This window comes from Grus americana, chromosome 10 (assembly GCF_028858705.1).
Source record: "Grus americana isolate bGruAme1 chromosome 10, bGruAme1.mat, whole genome shotgun sequence".
NCBI classification, from domain to species: Eukaryota; Metazoa; Chordata; class Aves; order Gruiformes; family Gruidae; genus Grus; species Grus americana.
This window is the reverse complement of record NC_072861.1, coordinates 3,946,100-3,966,092: the sequence shown is the minus strand read 5'-3', so window position 1 is coordinate 3,966,092 and position 19,993 is coordinate 3,946,100. Positions and strand designations below refer to the sequence as shown.

The 19,993-nt window shown below is 38.7% G+C and overlaps 1 protein-coding gene and 1 long non-coding RNA gene across 8 annotated transcripts in view; one reads left to right on the top strand and one right to left on the bottom strand.

Annotated features, from left to right (window-relative positions):
• Positions 1–5,197, top strand: part of LOC129210541 (uncharacterized) — a 43,686-nt gene extending 38,489 nt beyond the window's left edge. Inside the window, exon 3 of the long non-coding RNA XR_008578570.1 lies at positions 4,963–5,197. This is a non-coding gene — a long non-coding RNA (uncharacterized LOC129210541). The remainder of the gene's footprint in view (positions 1–4,962) is intronic.
• Positions 1–19,993, bottom strand: part of PEAK1 (pseudopodium enriched atypical kinase 1) — a 115,774-nt gene that overhangs the window by 55,085 nt on the left and 40,696 nt on the right. For 4 of the 7 annotated variants that reach the window (XM_054836340.1, XM_054836342.1, XM_054836344.1 and 1 more), the window contains exons 2-3: positions 8,075–8,247; positions 124–215 (exon numbers count right to left, since the gene is read on the bottom strand). The gene's annotated coding sequence lies outside the window, so the exon portion shown is untranslated. Of the gene's footprint in view, positions 1–123; positions 216–4,702; positions 4,774–8,074; positions 8,248–19,993 lie in introns of all 7 variants that reach the window. The other 3 variants (XM_054836338.1, XM_054836339.1, XM_054836343.1) reach the window with 3 other exon arrangements.

The window sequence follows — 19,993 nt, the reverse complement described above, 5'->3', positions numbered from 1 at the left end:
GCATTTAAGAAGAAGGAATTTAACTTGTACATCTTTCTCTGTCAGCTCTTGTTTCTGTTAACTTCCTTTAGGCCCTTATCCTTGTAAGACATTTGCAAACCACAATTAGTTGAAGATGCTCACCTTCATGTACCCTCACCACTTCTCTTCTACTGGCTCTGCTGCTCTCCCCACACCTCTGAACAGACTCAGCTCTCAAACTGCAGCAAATCAACCTGTAGATGGGGAGAAAGATTCGTTTTCTATCAGGTCTGCCAGAGAAAGGGGCTCATGAAGATAAGCAATAAGCACCAAACATTTCAGCCGCAGAGGGGACAGCACTGCACAGCCAGGAGCAGCGAGGTAGCTGTTGTAGCTCTGTTACCCTCCGCGCCCCATGAAGTAGCGGTCAAGTAGAGATTTCAGCAGATGAACAGTACCAAGTTTCATGCAGGCATTGTGGCAAGACAGATGCTGTTGCGAAGCTCTTGGGCTGACACTGACTTAATGTGTTGAATAAAAACCTTCCAGTCATTTAAAATTACAGGAGCAGTCTGTCACCACCTCTGCTGCAAGGGGTACATCAGCACCGTTCTTCTGGCCAACAGATTCCCTAGGGCCAAATGTTTTCCGTGGGAAGTGTGAGTGTTCACGTAAATCACAAAAGACATGACCTGGTTTTACCTATTCGCAAGATACAGGCTAGCGTACTTCACGTGGGGCTATGGTACTATCTATTTGCAGATGCTCTTAAAAAAATAATTATGTTAATTGCCCCCTTCCCCCCACCCCCAGTTCCTAGCACAGACCTTCTACATTGGATACCACTGAAATACCAATGCGTAATTTTACATGCAAACTAAACAAAAGGCTATTTCTAGCCCAAAGAGAGCAATAATTTGAAAACGTGCTAGTCTTGATTATAAGTTGAAATAAAGGCTGATAACAGCAGAGGCCGCACAGAGCACAGGTCACGATGACCTGAGTGCTGAAGAAAGCAAGCAAGATGAGGAGCATTTCCTGAAGCTAGGACATCCATAAAAGCAAATGCCAGTACTGCAGTGCCAGTAATTCAGCAGCATAAGGACAAGAAAAGGGAGACTTACTTCAACAAATCAGATGTGATATATTGCACTTTTAGTGCTGTATCCCATGGCTACTGAATTACTGAATCTTCATTGACTGTTTTATGTCACACACTCCTGCTTTGCTATCCAAGTTTCTTCCTACACAGGCTGGTGGTCTCTCATTAAGACCAAGATTTACAGAGCACAGATTTCAGATTTTATAGAACTCACTGTGCTCTCTGAAGATCCACCTTTTCTTCTAATCAACTGAAATAACATTTTTGGCTATGACTCCTGGTGGGTTTTTCTTTTTTTTTTCTTTTTTGAAACTTGCAACGCATATTTCTCAGTCAGACCTCGAAGGATGTTAACAAGATTTATCTGCAGCGTCTCTCTCGCTGTTTGCCCCCCTTTAATTCTTTGAGATACAAGTAATTTTATGTTACAGGAAATGAGGACAACAGAAAGCTGCAGATCCCATGAATGTAAAAATTGTCTTGAAGGCATGGAACAATTCAGCCCTAATTACAGCCAGCTGGAATCTGCTCTCTTTGCAGTGATACTCAGATAATTAACCAAATACTGACTGATGCAAGACTCAAGTATGTCACTACCACTCAGATATTCAAGGTTAATTTTTGTACCCATCACTGAAATCAGGCTTAATGGATATTATCAGCTCAAGTCTTGAAAATCAGTGACAAAGACATACAGTTAGAAGGAAGAATAATCCTTGCCCATGAGCTTGGTGCTATCTTTCTTCAGCTACAGAAGAAATGTCTTCACCATTAAAATGGCAAACTCATCTATTTTGATTAATGTCCTTTTAATACCCATGAATTCACCCAGTCTAAGCCCTAAACTTAAATACATTGAAGCCACAACACTGATGCAATAAAATAAAAACAAAAACATACAATAGGCATTATTATAGTAATACACATTTATTTCTCACAGTAAGCCATCTTTAAATTTGTGGGTTTGCGTTTCTTCCTAAGTAAGCTTTACATGGATGTCGAAACCAAATAGTACTATGCCAAAAGTCAAATATACTGATTTGACTGCCAATACATATACTCTGAAACGATTGCAAAAGAGGATGGCAGAGACAGTGCTCTGTTTGGAAGGCAAAACTGCTAACGCATCCCTTCTGCTTGTAATGAAATACATTTTTAAATGGTTAGGTACCTGAATTGTATTTGCACAAAAAACATCTGAAAGAGGAAGTCAGTACAAACAAGAGAAAGTTGTCTTCCCCAATTCTATTTTCAGCAGTCCCTTCCCTGAAAACATGAATTTTTAGACAGATTCAATCCCTCTGAGTGGTTATACAGCTAGTTAGTGCTGCACTGATCAGGAGAAAACATTTTGTTGCTGATTTTTATCAAGTGGTAGCTTGCCAGCTCCTTTTATTTCCAGTTACTAGCTCAAGAATTCTACTGTGAAAAATTTTAAATATTTTAGCCTTGTAAAGATGTTCGTAAAAACAGCAATACATCCCAGAAGTTGTTGGTAAAGACACAGTGCAATGAGAAACATAACTGACCAGTAGCTGTTACATCTTGGGTAGGGCTATAAAGAAGAAAAACTTCACGCATCTCAGTAGCATACTTGCAGTGTTCTTAAAAGATCTGGGTGGGGAGGCAAGAATCTAAAGAATCTGGAATAGGGATTCTTTTCATTTTGTACTTTATTTGTCCTCACACCTTATCTAGCGTTGAAAAAGAAACAATCTGAATTATGTTTGCACACTGCGTAACACACTCCCCTTCAGCAGGAAAAGTCTGAATTTTTTAAAGTAAATTTGGAATGCCACCGTAACACAAATCACAAAGTGTCACCACAACAGCGCAAGTTAAACTGTAACCTGCAGTTTTTCTCTGGAGAATACACAGAATTTTTGTTACCAGAAATGGAAAGTAATGGAATTAAAATAAATGCTTTGCAAAAAACCAGGTTAACTCATATAAAGAATGACATATAAGACACAGCTGGAAAAAAAAAAAAGCAAGGCAGGTATTTTTGGAATTATTCTCAAGTCCATTAAACCCCCCGCCTATTCACCTATGAAGCATTTTTGCTTAAAAAAATATATATGCTAAAGTTCATATTTAAAATAGTGATGATCAGGCTGAAAAAATCCTGCTTCCTAAGAATAAAGCAAAAAAAAAAAAACACCTATGCATCATCAGCAGTTCTTTCTGAAAGCATTTTCAGAGAGTTACACCAAAGAGAGTTAAGGAAATTCATGGCTGAAAGGAAAAATTGCGTTGCGGATAATTTACTAAGAAACCCATTGAATCTGAGAATATTTTTGTTGTTTGGTGTTTAAAGGCAAGAGAAGAGAGGCTGAGGCAACCCGCTATACGAGGTGGATGCTGTCAAGTACAAGGGAATCTGGCTGCCCAGAGCCAGGGGACGGTGGGGCTACCTGCGCTCGAGGGAACGCTCCCAGCTCCCAGCATTTCAAATACACGCCTAGGTGATGTAAGGAAAGGGCTGCGAAGTGTAGACATCTTATGTTACCATAGCACGCAGCGCTGGTATCTTACTTCTGTTTCTCAGGTATATTTTTAGATGCGGCTGCTTTTTGTTCTCTCATTCCCTCACTCTGTTCTTAATAACAGGAGACAGGCCAGAGGTATGCTATTTACATAATGGCCTATATGCCATGTCCTAATAGGGAGAGTATGGAGCTAACGAAACAACTTTGATTTACAGGTTGTAGAAAAAAAATTGCACCAAATACTGTAGACTACAACTCTTGAGTATCTGGACAGCACTTAAAAAAATACCTTTTTATGGCAACTACATACGTAATCTTTTCCAACTCAGTAAGAAAGTTATTCATAAAAAATTATTCTTGCTTGCAGCAGGTTCAAGTGCGTTGGTTAATGTCTTCAACCCTAGAAGTTGATCATTCTCTTAATTAGCAGGATCTGAGATGTGTTCAGGGGCTGGTTTTTTTGTTTGTTTTCTTCTTTTTTTAAAGAATGGCAATGTGTTTCTTACCAAGACCACATCGCATAACAGGCTAGAGAAGAATGAAAGGACCCAGCATGAAAAATACAATCTAATTATCACCAACTGAACAGCTGATAAAGGAAATGACAAAGTAAAATACACGAGTTTCATGTGATGGAAATTAAGGGTGGGTGAATTTGTTACGAATATTGAACAAATAAAAACTGGAGACCTCACCACAAGCTGGGCCTCTTATCCACCTGTCACTGAAAATTGACTGCTCCCACAATAAGCAATCTACCATCCCGTCACAAAGAGCTAGAAGATCCAACAACACAGCAGAGTTGTTTTGATGTAAAATACAGGAGCCTATTCGAAATGAAGAGCAATACTTATTTGGAGCTTTACAAATTTATGAGATGATTTTTCCATTTTGTCTGTCCTGCTTATTTGAAGTTTCCAGGGACAGCCATCACACCAGCATGAATTTAACAAACACAAGTATCAGTCTTCTTTTATCAGATGAACAGACAGGGACAATATGTTTAACATACCTGTGATGGGACAAATTTCACAGACACGCATCAGTGAAAATGGAGACCAATGCAAGCTAGTGAAAAATCAGAATTGCCCTTTGGAAAGAATTGTATATACAGACATTTAATAAATATTTTTATGTTACTGTTGCTTACTCTGTCAATGTTTCCACTTTGAATCATCACCTTCAGACATTTAAACCTCAATGGAAAAAGCCTGGTTGGACCTGAAAAACCAGCAAGTCAGATCTCAAGGGAAGAACAAAGTCTTTTCTTAACCCCCCCCAAACCCAAACGCACCCTGAATTTAGTATCTTTAGCTACTTTTGAGATAAGAGCTAAAAGCCTTGGGCTTTGAATCTTTTGTTCATATGTAATTGAAGTTAAAACATTACCCTATCTCTTCTCTGGTTTAGCAATATAATTCTGCAATTCCTGCGACACTGGTGGGGAAGTCAGCCAGCCTGTTCTGGACAAGCAGCACACACAGAACACAGCGCCTCTGCTCCCAACGATTTTCTAACTGTAAGTACAAGTAATTGATACAGCAGTTGAAGTTTGGCCAACTGTTCAGGAGCGCACAAAGGAAATGCTGCATAGAAATGTAAAATCATTAAAGGAATATTTTTTATGGTTATCTTAAAAATACATTTAAGCCAATAGCCCCTCCTTGTCTCCTGCAGGTACCTAGCTTTATCTACAGTATACATCAATCACACCAGACTCCACTTCAGTGCCAGTATGTGTGTTCCTTCCTTGCTCCATGTGCCAAGTCAAAGAGAAGAAACAAAGGCTGGTGTTGTTCCGGGGAAAAAATGGGTTCCGCAGGAGTTAGTGGGCAGTTTCCTTTCATGCACATATAGGCTTGCATTCTATATGACAAGTTAACCTATGCCAACACATTCGTAACATAATGTCTTTTCCATGGAAAGCGTCCCTACAGGAATGTGTGTAGGCACTGCCTGTGGGAGAGGAGGTTGATAACAGTTTCAGAAAAATTCTCTCCGATGGTAAATTACTGAGTGGCAGGGGCTGACCAGAGGTGTGCTCAGCTGCCTACAGCCTTCCATTGTTACTGAGAAGGTGGTGACTTCCTCATCATTGAATCTTTCCCCTTATTTTGCTCTTCCTTCCTGATGATAAATGCACTTTTTATTATTCTAACCAATTCAACATTACTTTTAGAAATTTTATCACTCATTTAGATTTCACTCAGTGAGTCAAGCGGAAAAAATGTGTTCTCAAGCTGAGAGAAACCCCTCCCATTTGAAATCCCTGAGCCAAGAGCACCTCCCATGCAACATCCTCCAGCTGTTCTCAGACAGAAAGAATCCGTTCACGTGGCATCCTCCATCAGTTCCCACCTAGGGCACTCCGGAGCGTCTCCAGCAGGAAGGAGATCTGCCCAAAACAGCAACCCCTGGCTCTTCCCAGGCCTCCTCCCGCTCAGCTCACCCAGCACTTCCTCCAACTGCACAAACCTCTTGATGTTCAGCCTATTAAGATCCTCCAGTGCCAGCAGAGAAACCTATCACACAGCACCGTTGTTCCTGTGCCGGGGGCATTGATTGTCACTTTTACCAGCTAAATAATAGTAATTTGAATGCAGCAACAATTATGGGAACCTATTTCCTCAGCTGAAGCCATTATCCCTGGTAGATTTACAGTTAGTGCTGTTTTGACAAAGACTGGATGCATAAAGAAGTTGCTCTGCCAGGCAGCAATACACAAGGTAACAAACAAAACATCACCTCTCAGTTTTCTAAGAATTTTCCCTCTAAAACATGACCCTTGTAAGTTCTTTGTATCTTCTCCTAACCTGCTGAATAAAGACATGCCACGGTGGTACATTTTCCTTAGTAAGAATGAGTGATTAGTATTGATTTTTAACTCGTGCTGCTCATATTTCTGGGCTCTTAAGTGTCTTGTAGAAATCTGAAAGCACACTAAAGTGCCCCAGCTCCGCAGCTTTTGCAAAATAAAGACATGAGAACTGGAACTGCCTTTTTCTCTTGTTCTCATTAGACACATCAATGAATTAGATAGAGACCTCTATGTGCACACATTTGAAGAGAAAGGACCACAGAGGTAAGGAGAAGAACAGACAAAAAAAACATTAAAGAGAGCACAGTAAATTTGAAAACTTTAAAGAATATCATTTGTCTTCTCAGACCTTTTTGAGCTTCATTTGCCACCACTGCAGGTGAATGGAATCTATAAGCCCTCCCCTTTTTGCCAACACAACAGGAGAAGTAAATACAATATACAGGCAACTCTGGCAACAAACCAGACAACTGGTAAAGATGAGAAACCAGTTAGGGAGAAACCCCACCAGCCTGTTGACCAACCCAAAGCTGTAAGTTTTTGCTTGGGAGGCCTGACTGTGCTATCACGAGAGACGTAAGGAGCCTTAATGTGGATTTCAGATAGGAAGAGTCATGTTAATGCTGAACATTTTCTAAAATCCTGCCTTTGACCCTCACAGAGATTAGGATAGAATTATTCTAGGGCACTAACACTTACTTAGACTGGGTAAAGAGAGAACAGCTATACTTGTAAGGTTCAGAAATGCAGTACTGGTTTTTCTACCAAAGTCACAAAAATACTATCAGATCTGTTTCCTCTCCCTCTCAAGAACAGAGGGTAGTATAAGAAGGAACGATTATAAATGTCTGAAAATCTGAATTCTTAACATTTCTGAAATTATAGCAAACAAAACCACAACACATACAGATTTCTTTTTTATTCATGCCAAATGGAAGACACGTGGAGATATGTCATTTTTGATATATCCAGTTACATTAGTGTTTTCCATCAGCATAACCAACCAAACTATGGAAAATTCTGTTGTACACAGTTTCAGCAAGGCTTTGAGAAGTGCATGAAGATCATCTTATTACTCTCTTCTCTCAAAAGACATCGAATCATCATCTCAGACTACTAAAGGTGTAGTAATTTTTTTTTTCCTCCCCCTAAACCTTCTGTTTTTAGTGACTGGTTACACTTTGCCCACTTTTACAAAGGGACAGAGCCTACAACTGGATAGCTAGGAGAAGCTAGTGTCTTTCTACTCCCACTTTGACTTTAAAAAGTAGCACACACATAAGCACACTATGTAAGTGTGTCTTTGCGTACGTTTCAGAAGTCAGATAAATTACTTACCATACAACTAAAAACAGGTTCAGAGATGCTTCTACAACTTGTTCCCAATTGCAGTTTTGCTAGGCATTTGGTAGGAAGACAGTTACTAACAGAGTAATAGCAAAATCTAATTTTAGTTTTCAATGCTGAAGAGATGGGATGAACCCTCAGGAAGGAATTTCAACTACCAAGTAAGCTATCGGATACTAAAATTCCAACTTCTTGCTAATAAACGAAACTCACAAAATTACAGATTCATCCAATGTTTGGGTCTTGTAAGATTACCCTAAACTCTGATAGTGGCAAACCAATATCTTCTATAATCCATACAAGTTATCTTATGAAACTGTATCAGGGAAATAAAAAGATGTCAGGAAAATTAGTTACCTCTTAAGTTTGAGGCATTTCATCCATTCTAATGCCAACGGCTGGCTTTGCAAAACCTTCTGCAGCTACTGGCAATAAATCCCGCTGAAAATTTCTAAACGTCTTACTTCTCCAGACAAATTCACTTCACCCCCTTCTCTTCATGACTACTGGTCAGGACAGCAACATTTTCTCTGAAAGACAGACAAGGATGTTATTTCAAACAAATTACAAGTGTAATTTATTGTTCATTTTCCTTCTTTAGTGACCTCCTGATTTCTGAAATGCTAGAAAAGTAACATACAAAGTCACCTGAATTCTTTTCAGAATTCTTGGCTGCATGGCTGGCACACCAGACTTTCATCCTCCTCCTCGGCATTCAAATTTCTTTTCTGAACCCCAGGAGCATACTGCTGCCGTCTCCTTTTATCTGCTATATAGCCCCACTACCAGCTTTGCAATAAGAGCACAGGTTGGAGCGCACACACTGAAACAGGGCCTGTAGAAACCAGCTGGTATAATTAAGGACTTCTCCTAGTAAAAGGAGCAGGCAATCTTAGCAATATTCTTATTTTTAATTAAAATTTCCAAACAAAATTTAAAGAATGAGCTAGGAAAAAAAAGCTAGTTAGCTACATATATTACGTTTTAACAGAACAAAAGCAAACAGGTTTACGTCGCTTATGTTTGCACATGAGTGGTTAGACCTTCATTCCAGTAGGTTACTCAAATAAATAACCTTCACCGTAATCCAGCGTAACTGAAGACATTTATAGGCATGCTCATCTCCTAACAGAGCAGCAGAGAAGTATTTGCTGGTTTTCTGACAGTGTCCAGGCTGTGCCTCTAACATTCTCAGAGGTGTTTTAAGTGACTCAAGGAGACAGTACCATGGGTTTTGTTTCCTCCTTCCCCTGCCCCTCTGGTATTCTGCTACCGTGATTTCAGTTACAAACACTTTTGTGGATGACAAAGTTGGTAGAAAGAAAGTAACACAAATGCCCCCAAAAATTGTTTGCATTATGAAAGTCACAAGTAATATGGAGCAAAGCACTTTATAATTTCTGTGAAAAGAAATTACAGCCTGGTGAGCATACACAGACTGTACAATAGCAAGACAGCACTGAGGAGGATGACAGGCAAAACCATCAACTACTGAGCAGCATAACCAAAATGCCTTGGCAATGGTTATCACAACAAAAACTTTTTTAGGACACTTGAAAGGAAGACACTGAAACAGGGTTGCAGCTGAGCAGCAACAGGTGAGGTAAGAGCCGTAACAACAGAAAATACACATTATGGGCTTAAAAATGTAATTAATGAGAAGGGTGAATATCCTCTTACTGAAAACAGATAAAGGAATGGCCACTAATTTAGTCTTAAACTGCAACTTGTGGCTCATCATCTAACTGGAGATATTAGACATAAGTCAAGTGCTTACTCTGGATGGAGAACATTTAATGTTCTCCTCCTAACTGGCCTGAGTTACCAACCAATCTGCTTTTGCAGACAGGATTAGCCAGAAATACAATGTAGAGGAAGAACAGAAAGGAGAGCAGAGCCTTGCAAAGCCTCCACAAAGAGCGCTGAGAGAATACCACAGTCCTTACTGCGGTAAGGTGGTTAAGTCCTTACATACATACTATGTATGGCAATACTACAATTCACCAAGGGCTAGCAAATAACGTACATATCCTCAAGGTTCCCAGGACTGTTATCCCAGGAACTTACCTAAACTAAAACCAAAAGTAACAAAACCTTAACAAAACCAAACGTGGTTACATTTCTAACTGTGCTACTTCTTTAAACATAGATAAGCTGGAATACAACAATAAAATACAAACATAGACATCCATTTTCTAATTTCAGTTGCATATAGGCATTTTAACTTCCGTCCGAAAATTCTGCAGCCTTTGCACAGCAATAGCGAAGGGGTTTGCTTGTCACTCGCCTTTCCTTGCGGAATTGCACTCCAACAACTCTGGCAAACTGGAGATGGCACAGATTCGCTACCACAGCTTTTATATAAATCGGGTGTTCCTGGGTATTTTATAGGTGCCACAGAAAACATTTTATCTCCAACATAAGCATATTGCATATTAAAAGGTAGCTAAGTCAATAAGTGGTATAGAGATCATATATAAAAGTTGTTACTGTACTCACAAACAGCACACTGACTTTAAAAAAGTGCAATTTACCACTCAAAAACAATCAAACCCTGGCACAAACCCTGACTGCTCTGTATTTACTTATGCTTCAGTGCTCAGTACTATAGATTAATATACAACATTTCAAGTCAATTGATAAAGATGACATGAAATCCTTCCTTTTAGCTGCTGCTCTATATTTATTAGACAATTAACATCAATAGAGTAAATGAAGACATAGATAAATCCCTCCCCGTTTTCTTCCTTGGTCTTCCTCAGAGGCTGCAGGCCGTAAAAATTCAGTATGAAAAGAGCTGCCATGTGACTCAGTCCCATACAAGCTGTCCTCACGAAACAAAGAGCAAGGAATGCTAAACAAATGAATCACAAGCCATTTCTGCAAAACATTCCCTACTTTCTAGCAACTGCCAAAGCTGGGAGCTATCTGTCCTGTCAATCTGAGTGACAGCCCAGGAATAAAAGGGCACCTAATTACAAGATTAGTAACAGGAAGTCTACATTTAAAAAACCATCAAGTTATGATTACTGACTGTGTAAGGAGGCAAAAAACTGAGGCAAATCCACAACGAAACAAAGATTTGGGAAATATTTTTCCTATTAATGTTGTTGCCTGCAAGTGAAGTCTTCACGGGCTGTGAATAACTGGTGATACTTTAGCATTCTGTACATTGCCTCATTTTTACCCTAAGAACTACTCTCTGCTTTCAATGGTTATCAGATTTGCCAAGCTAGTAGGATTCTGGCAACATTTCTGCTGTTTAATGTATCAGCATGTTGATATCTTCAACACAAAACCCTGTAAAAGTACATAACTATAAATATACATTTTAGGTTATCCTTTTTGCATGCTACAGTAAAGAGAGGGGAAACAGATTATTTGCAAATCAACTGTATCAGCAAAGCATAACACAGTATCACAGGGTCAGTATCAACAATCAAAGCATTTCATTAAACCATGGGATTTCCTTAAACAAAATTTCGCAGGCCTCCCGCACGCAATGGATGCACAACAGCTTTGCCACAGAGGCTGCAAGACAAGAATCACCTGGCACAGAAAATACTGATCTGAGGACAAGAATTTCTAGAGCTCCCTCTGAAGTGTGAGGGCATACTGCTGTTAGTTATTACTGCACATGTGGATGGGCTGCTCGGGTGATGGCATTACCTAACTGTTAATCAGGTAATGAGGAGGGATGCATTCTGTTTTCAGCGAGTAATAACTTTTTCACCTCAAAATTCTATCCTTGGGTGAAGAAACGCTGTAGATGCTGTATCCTCTCTTAAAGAAGCGAGTGGAAGGGAATGAATCAGTACAGGGAACATGCCTTCCTTTCCAGCTATACTTCTGATTTTAATGTAAATTCATAGATGTACAGGAAAAGAGACTCAGAAAAAGGGAGCTTAAAAGTCAAAACTTTTTTTCTTTTTAAAATATTAAACAACATGAATATACTGTTTAAAATAGAACTGATTCACAGAGAAAAAGGAAGTGCTTAATGACTTGCTCATGCTTAAGGACTCTTAAAAAGAAGTATCTTACTCATGCATTTGAAGGATTTGCTACTCCTGAACTACTGATTTGAAAATCTTCTGACACCACAAGATGAAGACACATCCCAAAGGGCTACTGTGCAGGCCAAGAGTCTATGTGGTCTCTGAACACTATTCCTTTCATTGAGGAAAGGAAAGATTAGCAAGAGGAGAGGAAAAAAAGGCATTAACTCCTTTGGTTCTGGAAGTAAGGTGAAAATAAGGTCCTCTGCCCAGAAGAACCACCAGCTATCTTTCTTGTAGTCTGACCATCCAGGGACAGGTTAAAACCATACTCTGAATATACATCTACTGACCATTCTGTGACCGCATCCAGCTGACCCTAAACAGAACAGAAAATACTACATCTTATAGCTGTGGTAGCCATCCTAAAAAGGTGGAAACAATTCACTGTAATCTAACTGGCCTTCTAGAACACAAACCTGCCAATTGTACCTGGAAGTAGCATCATCTTGGGTAGATGCATTTGGAACATATTTTCTTTTACCAAATAAAGTACCTTGCCATGAGCTACTGAGATGAAAAACCAAGATCAAGATATTAAACACAGCACATCTGAATTGAAATGGTTAAACCCAAACCCCAAGTACCCTCATCCTCCACCAAAAACCCCCAGTCATGTTAAGAAGAGCTAGTGATCAAATTCTGAGACCACCAGAGACTATCCAGGCCCTCAGCTCCATCTTTCCTACTGCAATTTTTATTCATTCATTTTTGTCCTAATATTACAGACCTCATATTATTTAATATGAAGAGAAATTTAGCAGAAAGAAGACAGAAGGTACTACTAGTCACCCATCCTTATGAATTAATCACGTAGTACAAACTTCTAGATTAAAGAAACACATGGTTTATTAAAGCTGGGAAGAGAGTTTCAAGCTTAGCCAAAAGGAACGTATTAAATTCACAAAGAGCTGTACAGTACTGTGGGATAGAAGACATGAACAGGAGCAGCACCTGTCAATAAAGCATCACTTTACTGTTCTTTACTGTAACAACAAGAAACATTTCCTATCTCAACTGTTTCTGAAAATCCAGGCTTTTACTGGTATTTCACATCGACAAAAATCTTATGAATACCTGCACGTGGCTTTCTAGAGGAGGACTCTTGGCACAGCAATGCAAGCCCCAGGTAGCAATAGGGACATAGGGATACAGGAAGAAGGAACCTCAGCAGTACTATAGCAACAGGAAAAATTGAAAGCAACAATAAAAACCCCACCCAAGCCCAAACCCTCAAACGGCTGTTTGTGCAACTTTCTTTCACAAACTAAACCCAAAACTTGCACTAGGATTACGATTTGAATTTCAATCCACTCCCCCACCCACCACACCACACTCCTTTGCTTTTTGCCGAGTTTTATTAGAACCATCTGCGAGATCCTCCCCTTCCACTTTCTTATGTCTGTTAATCTGGCAGCTGCACTTTATCATCTATTTAAAAATCTTTGTTTCAAAGTTGTTGAGACAGAAGGGCTTTGACAGGCTAAAAATTATCTCTAAAAATCAACAAAGAAACCACATCATATGCTGTGCTTTACAGATTAAAGGGGAAGAATGGAAGTTGGAGAATATATATTTTTAATGGGAAGATAAATGAAGGTTTTGGGGATCAAGAAGATTTTTTACCAACGCAATTTATCTGACAAAAGCCACAATTTACTGAAGTACTGCAAGTTGCCACTGCAGAAGAGTTTTAAGATCATCATTATCATAGCTTGACAGAAGCAAAAGAAATGCAAAGAAGTCTTTCCTTACAACATCTTGTGGGCAAAAGATAAGCAAGGGGAGTGCCAAGAGGAGGAGAAATGTTGATTTAGTAGCAGGGTTTGAGTGATTTTCTCCATACTTGACAATTATTACAAGTTTTTGAATACAAGAGTCATGGGCTTTAGACTTTCTTTTTGTCACTGCAATATCCTGTACTCCTCTCCATAAATCCTGAACTTTGTGTGTGTTTGTATACACACGTCTACACACATGAAATCGTGTGTCTCTACTACACCTTTTAAAAGTGGGTTAACATAGCAGAATAGTTTGTACACATACCAGTCATCCCAGGCAAGATCCATTCATCAGTTAAAAGAGTACAACACACTTTGCAGTCCTCTCCTTTGCTTTATTAGCCTGCGTGTGCTACTGCTGCTTAAGCTTAAATCTTTCTATATAACCCTCCTAAAACATATTTGTTCACTTATGTGTACAGATATGCATATTACCACCATGCACTTCTTCATGATGGGATAACTTCTGCCTGTAGCACATCATCACTGATGAAAAGTGGCAAAATCCTTCTGGCTTTGATTTGTTCGGATATTTTTCCTCCTCTAAAGTGTTTCTGCAGAAGCATTTGCTCACTGGCACAAGAACGGCACAACCTTAACTTTTGGGGGAGTAACAGAGACAGACTTTTCTTCTAGGTTTCTCAAAATCATCTCATAAGACTTTTTTTAATAAAGAAAATGCACTTTAAGTACAAACAAAATACTCATGTTTTATAATATTTGAGGAACACTACTTCTACTTTGATGTATAATATTATGAATATTTTATTTCTTTCCCCCCTGCAAATAAATGCTTTGATCTTCATGTTGTTCCTATTTAAAAGGTAACCAATACAGACAACATTAAACTGCCCTCCAACAATGTTTGTATGTGTGTAAATTTGAAGAATCTGGGAAATTAACTGGACTTCTTAAAATTTCCCCAGAGTTACCTCAACACTGGAAATAACTTTCTCCACATATGCAAAACCTGAATTACGTTTAACTCTATAAATCATATCCAAGACACGTGCCTTGTCGTCATGTCTCGTGACCCTTCTGGTTCTGTTTTATGCAACTTAAAGCCCACTGCTTCCCTGACCAAATTCTTAACTGCTTGTTTAAATAAACAAGATCATTTAAAGTTTCTCAAGCACTCAGACTTTGACAAGACTTCTACAGCTTCACACACTGGGATTTGCCATTTTCTTTCCACCCCTTCCTTTCAATCATAACAGAACTTTTCTGGTTTTAAATAAATGTATTAAGCGGTATTTCAAAATAGTCATGAACAAATTGGCTTATCTTCTCCCTTTAACTTTACCATAAAATAGTAGACAAATTAAGGATATTTTACTTGCACAAGCTCTACAAAGTAGATGCAAATGTGATAATTTGAGTTGACAGATCATGCAAGGCAGACTTTAAAGGGGGTTTCAGAAGCAGTAGAAACAGTACTGTCATAATCTAACTTTATAAATTTTATATGCAAATAAAAATTTAAAAATAAAGCAGACCTGAAAAGATTTACATTAAAAGAAAATCCTTACGTACTTTCAAATAATACTATAAAAAAGCAGATCTGCTCTTGAAAAGTGTCCTGGAACCTCTGAGGGGAATTAATGAAATAACCGCAGAGTAAGTGGGTGTGTGTGTGTGTGAGATCAACTAGGAGGAGAGGTTTTTATTGAAAGACTTAACATTACTTTTGTTAGCACATACTTGACTCCACTGGCTTACGAGCAATTCTGGTAACAACAAGATCTCTTGGTAAAGAAAGAGCTTTGAACAAAACCAAAATTTGAGACAACAAGCTTAAAATTTATCTTCTTTTCTCCCATCTTTTATATTTGAAAAAATATCATTTGGATGAACAAAATCTCTTACGAACCCTCTTTTCAGGTCACCTTTGATCTTTACATAATATATATTTATATAAGCTAGAAACAACAACAAAAAAAGCAATTTAAAACCCCTGCACATCTATGTATACCCCTCTTTCAAGGTATCATGAATATATTTAGCCAAAATTGCAAAGAAAAGAATGCTTGGGACCATAAAAATAAAATTACACCCTGTTGCAAATGCCATTTTTCTTGCTCTTGAATATATAATGTTGATTCCTCGGTTTCAATTCAACAAAGAAAGATGTGAAATAGCACTTTATTTCCAGATACAACTCCAGGGCTGCATCCCAAACGAGCCCACCATCAACACGCTGCCTCAGAATGCGGCCCTCTGCTTCAAACAACATCCCCACAGGACCAAATGCTCAAGGATGTACAACAAAAGGTGACCAGAAAGTCTCAGTGAATTGTGATATGAAGAGAAACTGGCAGATTGAACGCAGGCATGGCACTCTCCTTGTGAAATCTGTTCATGTAAAATGTTGCAGAATGAATTTCCTGAGAGAAGAGGAAGAGAGTCTGTTTTAAGCCTGCTGAATAGTTTAATACCACACACAAAAGCAAACTGACAGTCTCCAGCATCAGTGCACTTGACAGAACTTTTGTACAGCTCCAATTTGAGTACCAAAATAAACACAATATGAATCATAACACCTCCTTCTTGAGCATATCACTTTCGAAAGGACAGCAGGTTAACGCAGTCCTCTGCCGCCCATTTAATTGTAGAGATTGACTGTCAATGATGCTGTATCCATACGTACTGTTGATTCATTATGCAGTTTGTTCTTTCCTTTAGTGAAGACCCTGTGTGTCCCTTGAACCAAATACATCACCAGCATTTAGGATGTGAAGTAATACGGCAGGAAGCTGGTATATATTTTGACTGACCCTTAGCACAGACTTTATCAGAGCGTTCACTAGTTAATCGTAAAATTCCTGTAAAAATTCTAGTGGATGGCAATAACAAAAAATAAATCAGTAACAATTCACATGGTGGGAAAAACTAAAAAGTAAAAAAATCAAAAAGATTTGAGATTAATATTGGATCGCAAGTAGTACATAATTTTTTTGTTAAAACAGAAAGTAAAAAAAAAAGGCAACCCAAAAAGAGCAATTCTGAATTATGCATTTTTAGGAATGACCTTGATAGCTCTGTCAGAATGAAATCTCAATTTTTCAGTCCTGCTGTTTCCCTGGCTTGTCAAACACGCAGTTTCCTGATTCACTTACACTGAAACTGCCCTTCTCAGTGTGGGTTGCCACAGAAGTACTTAGCCCAGAAAATTGACTCAGCTTTAACACAAAACATCACTTGAGCCCAGAAAGCCAGCATGCCCCGGGAGAGAGGGCTCGTGGCTGCAGAGTGCATCCCGGACAGAGCTGGAAAATTCCAGAGATGTGTTGCACTGAGCTCTTCCCACAGCTATGGCCAGACAAAGAAAACTTAATTCAGCAGGAAGCTATAGAGAAATGCTTTAGCTGAATTTTTCTACTCACCAGCGTCAGGCATGCAATCTTTACTTGCATGTTAAGCCCCATACATGGGCCATTAGTTCAAATTCCTTTTCTTTTTAATACTTTTAACAATTTTAACATTTTAAAACACTTATTTTAAGTCTGCTCTGGACAAAAATTCACACTGATCTTTAAAATTGCTTTCCTAAGACTATGCTAAAATATCTTCCATGTATTGCTATAAAGTGTCAAAGTTTTACTTAAAAGCAGGTACTAAGATAAATGAAACAGATCAAAAATGCAGTATGCCCAAGAACATAAGTGACGGTTAAATTCAGTGTGTGATAAGAGCCAATCCACACATTTTGACTTCTCAAAGTACCACCATTTGACCCTGCAATGAGAAAGACACTAATATAATATGCAAATCTAAAGCAAGAAACTACAGCAGAAAGCAAATCAAATTGGTCGGAATAGCCAGAAGACAAAGAAATGCAAATACTCCTGGCACTGAATTAGTGAGATAATGTCAGAAAATGAACAGCAGCTCAGTTAAAATGACCAGAACTGTAGGGTCAGTCAACGGTATAAGCAGAGCTTGAAGACAGATCAAAATTTACAGCGCTCTGAATACAAAAATCCAATTGAACACTGACAAATTTAACAAAACTAGTAGTATTTGCTGAAAAGCCACCTTAAGGCAAACAGCACTGCAGTAACACCCTGCAGCAAAGGTCTGAGGGCATTAAAGAGAGGCTTTAAGATTTCTCACTAGGTTATTTCTCTACCCTCAAGTATTTTAAGGGACTTTTTCTTGTTCTGATTGCAGTTTAAAAACACTGATGGAAATAAACTAGAGTTGTAACTGCAAGAAGCACTTAATATTTCTGAAATAGTATGTTAAAATACATACTACGCATTTAAATGACACAAAATTCAGCACGTATTCAACGGTTCAAGTTTTTTCCCCAAAAGTTACCTGAAATTCTTTTGCACGTGGCCTGCACTGTCCTTTCTTCAGCATGCGCAACATAGCTTTGCACTGCTTAAAACCAGCCGTTGTTGAACCACTTCTCCACAGCATGCAAATTGAACACACCAGGGAAGTTTTGGATCACGATCTGAAGCATCTACATCTTTCAAAGAACTGAAGAAAAGGAAGATAATTTCTTTAAACTCTTACTAGAGACAGGTTGGGCATTAAGTGGTTTTGGCAACTACACAGATTGAGCTGTATAAACCAGCTGCAAGCTGGAAACAATTGGTACTGTGCAGTATGGCAACAGGCAAGGACAGCGGACAACACGCAGCAAACATTACTCTAGTTCTGACTTGTCATTAGAGTAACAATGCAGTCTAGCTGCAGCATCACTTCACGTTTTAAATAGGACAGAGCATTTTCTCAAAAAAACATATTAAAGGGTGATACTGAAGTTTAGTATCAAGCCTAATGTAAGAATTATACACTTGTGTTGATACAGGAACTCATACGTAAAGGGAGAACCTTGGATGCTTTAATTCTAAACTCTCTTGCCAGAGAAAAAAGTTTATTTGAAACCTTCAGTTACAGAAAAACGAGACAAAGTTAAAATAGGGTAGTAAAGTACTATCAAAACAGTAATGCAAAAGGAGTCACTTGATATCAGGCATATCTGAAAACCCATGCCCGATAAACAGTTCCTCAGGAACACACATCGGGAAAGGAAGAAATAGGTAACAGCAATAAGGGGGGAATCCTGATTAAAAAATAAGAACTGCTGCTGGACAGGAACAATGACAGGTTGGTGCAGACCACGGAGCCAAAGTGACATGGCTTAATTAGCTAAAGACGTTGTTCAGGGAGAGATGACCTCAATGAATGTTGTGCTTCAATAAAACAGTGGCGAAAGCTACAGAGAAATGTGTTAAATGCTCCTCTAGAAAATGATATTATATGTTATTTCAGCGTAAAACTCCAAACTGGAAAAGCTGAAGTAACAAGTTACTTTTTCAAACAGTTTACTCCTAAATACAAATTTAAGGATAGAGGAGTTGACTGTCATGGAAAAGTAAGAGGGATCCATTTGCGCGGGATAAATGATTAACTTACAGTAAGTATTAACTGGCCATAAGAGACTTCATCTAAGAAGGGGTGATGTGATTCAGCTGATGACATTTGGAATAACAGAACAAACTGCAGATTAAGCAGAGTTGCCAAAAATCAGAGATGTTGAAAAGAAGTTCAGAAGGATCATAAATACCTTGAGAAAAGCCCCAGAGAGGACAAAAACAGCTTACAAGATGCCAGCAGCCCAGTAGATCAGACCAGAAGTCCAGCTCACTCATTAGCCTGCTTCTGGCATCAGCCCAGAGCATAAAGGCATCAACAGCAACACTTTCTCCAAGACCTCTCCTGATCTCCAGCAATTTGCAGCTTAGAGACTTCCTGAGAAAGAAATGGCATCTCTGTACTTGGTAGTCTCGCATGGAATTTTCCTTCATAAATTTATCCAATTACTTTTTGAACCCATTTACAATTTCGTATCCACAACATCCAGTGGAAGGACATTCCACAGCTTAACAGCTTTGTCTGAAGTACCTTTGTGCGTTTGTTTTGAGCTGCCAGGTTCTTGTTGTGGGGGGAAGAAAACAGATAAACTTGTTCCTTTGTATCACCTCTATTTAGGATTTCCTATGCCATTATGATTTGTGATTTCTTTTACAGGCCTCCCTCAACCTATTTTCCAGTTTGAAGTGTCCTGATGTATGTAATCATTCTGAGTGGATGCCGCTCCATACCTCCAAATCTCTGCCGTGCACTCCTGTTTTGCATTCTTTTCAAGTTAGACTGCATGTCATATTCAGATGCATCTGAGAAGAGGGTGAAAGAATTTCAGAGTAGTGAGAACAGAGACACATGTTTAAAGGTAGAGAAATTTTTTCAGGGGGAAAACCACATAGAAAATAAATGAAGGTTCACTGCGAAAGCTACGTATTTGCAAGCAACAGAACCGTTCAAGCATTATTAAAAGAAGATTTAAAATAGGGAAAAACATTTAAGATTTGTAGTAGAAACCAAATCATTTTTCTGTGTCTTCATGCTTTGCAGAGCTAAAA